At 45.5% G+C, this 8,587-nt stretch overlaps 1 long non-coding RNA gene across 1 annotated transcript; it reads left to right on the forward strand.

Annotated features, from left to right (window-relative positions):
- Positions 1 to 223: 223 nt before the first annotated feature.
- Positions 224 to 5,943, forward strand: LOC128113526 (uncharacterized). The gene is made up of 2 exons (XR_008219522.1): positions 224 to 2,470; positions 5,296 to 5,943. It is a non-coding gene; the product is annotated as an uncharacterized LOC128113526 (long non-coding RNA).
- The last annotated feature ends 2,644 nt before the right edge of the window (positions 5,944 to 8,587 follow it).

Here is an 8,587-nt window from a genome sequence, read left to right on the forward strand (position 1 = left end):
ATGGATAGTGGAGTGATTTCATTCAAGCAAGGAGATAATGAGTTGGATACTTGGAAAAAATCAAGTTGTGGACTATAGAGCACCCTTAAGAATGCCGTCCTTGTCCTTTTCATCATTGTTGCCTCCCATTTCTTCCTCCCTCCCTCCCTCCCTCCCTCCCTCCCTCCCTCCCTCCCTCCTTCCCTTCCTTCCTTCTTTTCCTCCTCCTCCTCCTTTTCCTTTTTAAGATTTCTTTTTATTTATGTGTGCAGACACCCTCGAAGGTCAGAAGAGGTTGTCAGATCCCCCAGAGCTGGAATTATAGGTGGATATGAGACACATGATATAGGTGCTAAGATCTGAACTCAGGTCCCTCTGAAGAGTAGCAGGCAGCCTTAACCACTAACCCATTTATTTAATTATCTCCTAGCCACTGTTCAAATGACTAAGATTTAGATATATTTCACATCTATTTGTGTTGGTTTTAGCTAGATTGTTTCCTTTTATTTTTTTGTTTTGAGTTTAAGTTTCATATCCTCATTTTCTAATTCTGGGCAGGGCACACACACACACACACACACACACACACACACACACACACACACACACACACACACACATACACACACCCCGCACCTCCCCCATTACTAGGTATAGTTAGTGTGTCTGAGTCTGCCACTTATCAGCAATACTAGCAGGGCTGCAACTCCCTAGCTGCTTCAAATGATTTTTTTTTAATCCTTCTAGTCCCAGCACTAAATGTTTTTTAGTCTTCACTGCTGGTGGACAGGGTCATTGGCTGATTTCTGACCAATGGAACCAGCCTTGAGTGTTTAGAATTATTTCCAGGCTTGTTTTGAAAAAGCCCTCCAGTGAAATCCCCTCATTGTCTGGTTCTTTATGAGCTGTTGTAACACAGCAAGATGCGGTGGAGTTGGAAAGCTGGAGGGACATTTGTTCAGAGACCTGACCACACTGTGTCCTGGCACTTTCTACACCCAAACTCTTACAGGCATTGGTTATCCAGGTACCAGGCTTTTGTTATTGTTGATGTTCATTTCACCAGTGATCCTTCCTGGCTTTCAAATAAAAGGGGTTCAGAGTGGCAGCTATCCATAGCGAATTTCTGTCCAGTAATGGCTTTGGTCACATATTTTAAAAACTAGAATGTGCTATTTTTTCTTGTTGACAAATAATTTTATTTTAAAATATAAATACTTTCTGACATCAGACCTCAGAATGAAAGAATTCAAATGTACTTGAAAAGGTTATCAGTCCTAAGAAGTAATAAAAAAAATACATGTAGTGAGAAGAATAAGTTTGGATTATAATACATTTTGAAGGAATGATAAAATACTTTTGAGACAGTGTTTAGTAATGGATATTTCATATAGGCAAATTCAAAACAGGCTTGTAAAAGGTAAAACACATTATTGTATAGGCATATCTTATGTGCTATTTAAAAAAGTAAGTTATACAAGTCACTATACACTTCTAGAAAAACTAAAAAGAAAGTAAAAGCGTTTATCCTTTTAGACTGTGTAGATACAGATATATCTTCCCGACAAGAATAACCACATGCTAGTATTAGTTCCATTCTTGCTGCTATGACCAGACACCTGGAAGAGAGAACGTAAAGGAGGGAGGGTTTATTTGGGCTCATAGTTCACAGGAACACAGTCCGTCCATCCTGGCAAGGAAGGCATGGCAAGAAGAGGGTGGGTGTCTGATCACATCTGGTCCCTGCTCAGGACACAGAGAGAGATGAAAGCTGGTGTTCTTGGTGTTCTACTGCCTGCTCCTTCTAAGGTTTTCATTTAAAGTGTGACTCTCTCTCTCTCTCTCTCTCTCTCTCTCTCTCTCTCTCTCTCTCTCTCTCTCTCTCTGTGTGTGTGTGTGTGTGTGTGTGTGTGTGTGTGTGTGTGTGTGTGTGTGTGTGTGTGTGTACATGAGTACAATGTCCAAAGAAGCCAGAGGGGCATCAGATTTCTTAGAGCTGTAGTTATAAGGGGCGGTGAGCCACCCCACATGGCTCTGGGAACAGAACTCAGGTCCTTTGGAAGAACAGTAAGTGCTCTTAACCCATGAGCAATCCCTTAGCCCTATTTTCACTTTTTTGTTCAATCTGGGCTCCCAGACCATGGAGTGATGCTTCCTACAGTCAAGGTGAGTCTTCCTACCTCAGCTGAAGATCTCTGAAAACACTTTCGCAGGCATGTCCATGATTTGTCTTTCAGGTGATTCCAGATCCAGTCCAGCTGACAGTTAAGACCAATCCATGTTTAGTGTCTTATAACTTTTTCCATTGTTTGACATTTACTGTAAACATTTTTTGTATATGTCATCATTTTGAATGATGGCACTGTCACCTAAATTTCCTGTGATGAATATCCATGTACATTTATCTTTACCTCTGTCTTTATTTTGTTAAGGTCATTGTTGAGTAGAAGCACCAATTTAACATCTTGTTCTACAGCTACTACAGCATTATGTGAGTTCATTAGCTTCGGCAAAGCCACAGTCTTATTTTAATTTGTAGGTTGTAAGCGGGATTCTGTTGGAGAGCTTGCCAACATTTTTTAAATTTGTTTTTTAATCCCTTGACAATTCCGTGCATGTATATCATGTATTTTGGTCATTGTGATCCCTATTATTTTTCCGTTCATCCTCTTTTAACTCCCACTAAACCCCTTTCCAACAAGCCCACCTCCTATGTTGATGACTTTTTGCGGGTGTAACCCACTGTGTTTGATTAGGGTGGCTTGCCTGAGAATGGTTGTATATTGGAGTGCATTCAGCTTACATCACTGAAGAAAACAATTCCTTCTCCCTCAGCTACCGTAAACTGCCAGTAGCTCCCCAAGGAGGGGTGGTCTTAGGAAGGGTGGCCTTATGAGTCCCTCCTCTGTTCAGCATGAAATGTCGAAAGGCCCCATTTGGGCCAGATTTAGTAGGCACCCACAGCTGTTGTGAGTTCATGGGTACAGTCACATCACGTCCCGAAGACAGCGTAGCACTCTTCTTATCAGCTGGCTTTTCTTTCTTTCCACTCCTTGTATGATGTTTCTTAAGCCTTGGGCGTGGTGGGCAGTGGAGAGGGGTGATACAGACATCCCATTCAGAGCCAAGCACTCCACAATCCCTTGATCTCAGTATTTTAACCAATTTTGAGTCTGCATTAACCATGCAAACAGAGGCTCCTCTGAGCAAAGCTAAGCTCAGCACTAATCTATGAGCAAAAACCTAAACATTCTTAGGGAAGTTTGACACTATGTCTAAAACAACAGCTGGAGGTTCCTCCTCTTGCCAACTTTTATCATTATATCGTGGGAAACTTAAACTGAAACTTTGGGGTGCACAGCATAGAATTACAGTCTCTCACTGTCTTAGTTTAGGTTACTATTGCTGTGGTCAAACACCATGACCAAAAGCAAGTTGGGGAGGAAAGGGTTTATTTGGTTTATGCTTCCACACCCATAGTCTAGCACTAAAGGAAGTCAGGACACAGGAACTCAAACAAGGCAGGGACTTGGAGGCAGGAGCTGATGCAGACCTCATGGAGGGGTGCTGCTTACTGCCTTGCTCCCTATAGCTTGCTCAGCCTACTTTCTAATAGAATCCAGGACCACCAGCCCAGGGATAACTCTACCGACAATGGGCTGGGCCCTCCCTCATCAATCACTAATTAAGAAAGCGTTGTATAGGCTTACCTACAGGCCAATCTGATGGAGGTTTTTTTCTCAGTTGACGTTCCCTACTCTCAGTTGACTCTAGACTGTGTCAAGTTGACGTAAGCACACTTATGATAAAATGTTTCTGGGGGGCACTTATTATAGCTAAAGTTCCTAGACAGTTCTTGGGGTAGGCAGGCTCACTCCAGTTCATTCACACTTTCCTGTGTCTGAGGTCTGCCGGGCAGGATGTGGTTAAATACCGTGATAGAGTGTAAGCTGAGCATTGCATTTAACATTCTGAGGAAACCATTGTAGAAAGGAGGCTCCTCCACCTCCAAGCCCTAATTTGCATGACTAATCATTTGCTTAGCAGAAAAACTTCCTTCAGCTTTTATGATGTCAACCAACAGACACCACGGTTAGATGAAAATATGAAGGGTCTATTTAGGATAACCCTATAGATGCTGTGTGTCTTGTAAGTTGCCCTTTGAAGGTCTCCACCTCTTGGTTGACTGGTAGATGTCATTCACCTGTCATCACAGGGCAAACAAGGAAGTAGTCCACATTCTAAATTCTAGGAGTGGCCCCCTGCTGTGCTGGTACCACATCTCTGGTCTCACTGACATTATGCAATCATGCAGGGCATACACACAGCTTATCTTCTGCTTGCAATATAGGTTGCATTGAGTCTATTAAATAGACCTAAGCCAAGAGTGGATGTCAAATGCCCCCCTTTGGATGGCGAGTGATCTTTTGATGAACGCTCTCAACAGCTGGCTTCAAAGATGTAGAGCAGCCTGAGCAGTTGAGGGCCCAGATAACAGGTTGTGTGCTCAATTGCTGGCATATGCAGGAGATATTTTTGGAGATAGAGTGACTAAGAACCAACTTCCATAAACATTTTTTTAAGAGTCAGAATCACACATAAATATTTTCAAAATATTTTGGTTGGCAACATGTGATTTTGGTTTAAGCTATTTGGATGGCTAATAGAGTCCAAAGACAGTTGGTTAAGTGTTTCGTGTGGGGCCCAGTTTCACAAGCTGCCCTCATTATCAAGAGTGGCAAAAAAAAGGAAATTTGAATGATAAAGCCACACCCTTCTGTGTCCTCTTCTAGTTGTTCAAATACCAGGGACAGTGCAAGAAGATGATTAGGCTTCACCTATCTCTTCTCCGGGGAGTGTTTTGGTGACGGCATGGCAAGGGTCATACTGGCTAGGAAAGCTACACCATTTGCTGGTTTACAGTAGCAATCTAGTCCCTAGCAGCCAAAAGGCAAATAGATTCATCATAGAGTTTTACTGTGAATCACTGGAATGCATTTAGCCTACAAGTAGGAGCTTTACCTAAGGAATAGGGGGGCTTTACCTAAGGAATAGGGGGCAGCTACTTCATGGTTGAATTGTCTTGGATATTGACAAGGGGAATGCATAGCTTCTCTCCTACAGTCAGTAGTCAACACTCACGCCCCTTTGCTGTTGCTTCATGAAAGGATGTTCTAATGGTCCCTATGGTAGGGGATGGCGGTGGGGATGTGTGGCTGTGCGGGGGTGGGGGTGGGGTGGTGGCGGGGGATGGAGGGTGACTGTCTCCTGTCTCAAATTGGAATCTTACCTAAATTGTTCCTGGTCGGCATACAGCCCTCTCCGAGTCTTCCAAGCATCGGGCAGCAAGCTGGCGTGCGGCACTGTGTTCTAAGGAGAGGACATTTCCCTGAAGAACCGTTCATGTCTCTCCTGCTTTTGGAGCCTGAAGATGCAGTGGTCGCTTTTCTCACGGTTGCAGCAAAGTATCTGAGGAAATCGGCTTAAGGATGGGTTCATTTGGCTCATGGTTGGAAGGTTCCAGCCATCATGATGAGGAGGAAGTCGTGGCAGAGGGAGCGCCAGGCCGCGGGTCACATTTGCCTCTGCAGGTGCTCGGTTCATTTTCTCTAGTCTCTAACAGTCCTGCTCACTGCTAGGCAACCCCACCTCAGCTAATTTAGCCGTTCCCTCACAGACAGGCCCACAGGTTCGTTCCCTAGGTGATTCTGGATTCTGTCACGTTGACAACCAGGGTGAAGCACCACAGGGCATAAGCCAAAGTTTGATGGGCAATAGTGCTTTCCAGAACAGGGAAAAATTAGCAGCCCGGGTGTCACAAACTGGTGGCCCGTGCCCTTCACTCTTTATAGGGAAATCCTACAGTGTGTCTTCTTTTATGTTTGACCAAAGCCCCTGACCAATTCCCTAAAATGGTTGCTCTGTTCTCTGGAAAAAATAATGATGTTCACTGATCAATTTGCACGTTTGCACTCTTGGCTCTGATCTCTTCTATGGTTTTCACGGTTGGTCGATCCATTTTTCAGACATGTGATATTGAAGAAAGTCACTTCACCGTTCTGGGCCCCATGTGTACCATTAAAATAACATAGGTACTTGATTGATTTTTAGAGCCTTCAGATTCCATAACCTAAGATTGTGATAATCCTAAATGCATTTATTTAAAAGGTACCAAATAGTAAATCCAACCTGTGTCTGCAATATTGCAAACAACCCTGGCCACAGACTTAGGTGCTCAGGGAAAGGCCTGTGTGGGTTGGTGAGACATCCAAGACCACCAAGAAGCAAAAGTTAACCCAAGAGCAGCTTCCGAGCACACTCCAGATACCGAGGACCTTAACCCAAGGAGTTCTCCCAAACTCCCTTTCTAATCCCAGCTCTGTGGCCCACCTGTGAGGCTGCTGCAGGGACAGCAGGACTCCAGAGACCCATGGAGCCCACAGACTCCAGTGTGCCTGCCTGCTGTGCCCACGCTGGGCATCTGGCACATTCAAGGTCCGGCGTCCTCACAGCCTCGCAGCCTGCTCACGGCTTATGAGTTATTTTGTGCCCAGCCTGGGACCTGACGCTTCCTTTTTCTTCTACACTTGCTCAGCCACAACCGACCCTTACAGAGCACCTTCCTTCCATCCGGACCCTCCCCAACTCTCTTCTTTCACACGCCCCGTGTCTTGTAGCTGGGTGTAGCTCTGTCTTCGTGCCTGTTCCCAACAGCATGGCCAGGGTCCCCGTCTCTTCTTGGAACGGGAGTCTCCTTCGAAGGATCAGACTCATGATTATGCCTCACTGCCCACAGACTGGTGACAAACCTACTACATGGTGCCACGCTAGTGCTTCCCGACCCCTTTCTCTCAGACCTCTGCAGTCACAACTGCCCGGCACCACTCACAACGCAGAATTCACAAAACCAGAATTAACTGCAGCTGCAAGTGTTTGTCCTTCTCCCGCTCTCGAGTTTTGCCCCTGGGGACAGGGAGATTTCCAAGTCTCCTTGCCTCCCCCCCTTCCTGCCGTCTGCAAGCGCTGCTCGGCCTGGCTGCGTCCCACACCGCGACACAGGCAACAGTCATGCGTGAACTAAAAGTTACGGCCACAAAGAGAAGAGCCAAACTTTTAGCAAGCCGGAAAAACTTCAGGGCCCCATGCAAATCCTCTCCAAGTATAAAATGCCTGAAAGTGAGAAGACAAAATGCTCTCTAGTTTCCCTATTCCTTTCTTTTACATTCTGGAACATTCTTACAAAGCTATCCTGAGGGTACAGCTTGCACTGTTTTCTTGTATGCTAACCTCTCTCGTGATGTGATCATGTTATTTTATATAAATCATCTCTATGTGTCCTCAGAGGATATTCGAGGTAGCAGGGAATGATGATGGTGGTGGTGATGGTGTGCTCTGTCCTGGTCCAGTGTCCCTGGAATATAGTAGATGTCTGAACTAACCTTCAAGGGCCTTGCCCTTCCCATCTATGAAAAGGAACATTTCTCCGCCCGCCCGCCTGCCTTGCAAGCTTGCGAAGATGAAACAACAAAGCCCTTTATATGGATGCCACAGATAGGGCTGTGAGAACTCGGCTCTTTTGGCCTTGTTACCAAGGACATGCGTCTTGGGCTCTTTGTAAACCTTTCTTTTAAATCACCTTTTTCTTTATCTTTTATTGCAAACTGCTCTGTGGAATAGGTTGAAAAGCATCATTGTTTCACTTTATGGACGAGAAAATGGAGAGTACCAAAAGATAAAGCATGGGATTTACCCAAGATATCAGTGATAAGCAGACAGGAGAGAGGAAGGGAGTGCTGGGTCGGCATCTTCTCTCCGGTTCACTCGGGCCTCGGTCTACCCCACGCGAACACCCCTCTCCTGTGTTTGTTTAGTCTTTGTGAGCCAGGAAGCTCTCCTTGCCAGGCATGGGGGCAGGATCTGTGAACACTTGCGGTCAGGCGGAGGGGCCAGGCTCGTCGGAGTAATGAACCAAAGTTGAATTACAGGGAAGGAGCAAAGTTCAGGATGTCTAGCCCAAGATCGATGATCAAAAGATGAAAAAAGAAGATCTGAGTGGATAACTAGGACAGCAAGAGCTATACACACAAGGCCAAGATCAAGCCACCTGTGTAGCCAGCTGTGAAAGGAGCCAGGTTCCGACTGGGGGTGGTCTGGATTCCTTTTCTGGGAAGGGGTCTGTTGGCATGCCTCTGAAGGCTCACACCTGACTCTGAGTATGTACACTGCCTCGTCTCAGGCCTCCTGCCCACTTAGCCAGTCTGCACACGTGAGCCAGGGCAGATTAGCTGAGATGTGTCAGGGCAGGCGTAGGGTTCCTACTGTCCCTGACACAGTGCAGGGTATCCACCAGGGCATTGATGGCATTTTACACAGGCAGCTTCTTGGACATTGGAGAGTATTTAGGACAGATGCTGTCTAGAGGTCACTACAGACTATTTCTACCCCTCTAATTCTGACAACCCAAAATGTCAAGACATGTTTAAATGTTCCCTGGAGGTAGGCAGACACAGGTGACCTAAGGCTGAGAACCACTGGTTTAGTATTAATAAGCAACAATTACCAATTATTTACTAAGCACCAGGCCATGCACAAGGAAAAGCAACCAAAA

This window comes from Peromyscus californicus, unplaced genomic scaffold, assembly GCF_007827085.1.
Source record: "Peromyscus californicus insignis strain IS unplaced genomic scaffold, ASM782708v3 Scaffold_18__1_contigs__length_77618521, whole genome shotgun sequence".
Lineage (NCBI taxonomy): Eukaryota > Metazoa > Chordata > Mammalia > Rodentia > Cricetidae > Peromyscus > Peromyscus californicus.